Genomic DNA, 2,188 nt, shown 5'->3' on the forward strand with positions numbered 1-2,188 from the left:
CCGTGAGTCAGGTATGGCAGCTGGTGAAGACAGCCTGGCTACAAAACACTATAAAACACCTAGGAGATGCTACAGAATTCAAGGTAGGAAGCTAAACCATGACCCGAATCAGAAAGCATCATAGTTATTGCCAAATACATTACAAAAATGTTAAAGCCTCAAATGAGCGTTCGAGTATGAGGTAAAGTTATTTAGAATTACATTTGCGCAAATTAGGGACATGCAATTTGCTCTGGATAAGAGCATCTGCTAATGCCTAAATGTTTAAATTGTAATTACTTTCGCAAGCAGATCGCGCAAGTACTGTGGTCGGCTGGATCAATAGTGGTATGCATGGTTATAATTGGTTGTTGATGGTGACGTAATTAAGATCAATGTTGGGTGGGTAAAAGGTAACGTAGGTATACGTATACATAAATATGCACTATACAAAAATGTATACATCAAGCAGAAATGTGTTCTACAGCAAAAATCACATAAGGATCAACAGAGACGTTTGGTATACACCCTTTTATCTAATCGTTTTAGGGTTTTCCCTGTCAATACGACACTGCACACTACATCATATGATCCTGTCAGTGGTCCTCTTGGAGTCCCAGTTAACGTGTGGGAAGAATTCGAGGGATGGGACTGCTTTGGTAATATATGACATTTATCATTACTGGGGTCAGTGTGCATTATAACATGCAGTCTACATTAAGCCAATTAGCAGATGCACAACCACCTCCCAGGCCCCCCAGCTGTAAGAACATAAGGAACACTCCAACATTCACAAACAAACTTCACTTTACATCTGGTACACCACGTCACACTAGCTTTTATCGTGCTTAATGGTATTACGACGTGCATGATGCCAATGGAAACTCCCTGCGTGTAGGCACTCACCTCTGCAGGGTCTGCATTTGTAATCTTGTTGCTTCGAGTGATGATTCAGCTCCAATTCGACTGCAGTTTAGTCAAGTAAAGTGACAATAGATTAGAACAATAAACAACCGGAACGGGGGCCTATTTGTATTTATTTATGTTTCGTATTTGGCAATCGAATTGAAAGAGGGGCTGGAAAACAGCCAAGACACACACATCCAAAACCTACTTAGTTATTCTAGCCCTCTTTTCTCTAAGACACTTTGAGTATACTCTGTATGAAATGGACTATAATGGATTAAAATTGACTTAACTTGTCCAGGAAGATTGTTGACTTCACCCTGCCCTCTTCATCCTGCTTAAGAAAAAGAAAATAAAATGTTAAAACTGGTCTACATTTTTCTCAACCCAGATACAGTGCAATAAGTAATTGTTTCCGTTAGGTATTTACATGAAACTAGAGATTTCATCAAATCATCCAGACCAAATCAAATTCCATTCATGATTAAATGGAACAGCACTTTTCCTAAGTAGTGTTACAATATGCATGCTTTGTTCGCTTTTACATCATTTCATTTGTTACAAATTAAATAGATTAAAAAATTGCCTTACGTGGAATTGTACACCAGGTTTGAATCCAATTTATTTTGTGTATGTTCTCAAAATATATTTTATTCATCGTTGACCTACTCCCATATGGTTTACATTGTCGTCGTTGGCCCACTCTGGAATTTGGTTTGTAAAAATTAAAAATGTATGCATGACAACAAAGATACACTTTCATAACATCAGATAGAGGATAGGTTTGTAGTGGGAGGAGGGGATTCACTTCATAACCAGTCTGTCCAAAGCCAGTATCCCATTTTTCTTCCAATATCATCATTCCAACTAGTACTTCCACTGCTGTTGTACCCTACCCTACCGGACTGGTTCACCTGCCAGTGAGGAGCCCCCACCGGAAGAACATAGTGGCTTGGTCCTACTCCTCCCGTTCAACATTCCCCGTTGTCAAGAGCGTCGCAGCCTTGCAGTTACAAAGATCACCCTCCACTCCCAGCTTCTGCACACTGAACATCTCTCTCTCTCTCTCTCTCTCTCTCTCTCCATTATTTTAACACACACACACACACAATTTACAAGTAGTAGTAGCGCCCCCTTGTGTTCAAAACTGTCCATTACCTTAAAATCAACCTTGATGACATTTTAGAGTTGGTCATAATTTCCTCTTGTATGGAAACAAAAATACAGACTGCCTATAAGTTCACATCTTTGAGGCCAATTAGGACATGTGCTTCCATCAAGAGAAGTAAAGCCAAAACGGATG

Source organism: Protomyctophum bolini (assembly GCF_963924005.1).
Source record: "Protomyctophum bolini genome assembly, chromosome: 15".
Lineage (NCBI taxonomy): Eukaryota > Metazoa > Chordata > Actinopteri > Myctophiformes > Myctophidae > Protomyctophum > Protomyctophum bolini.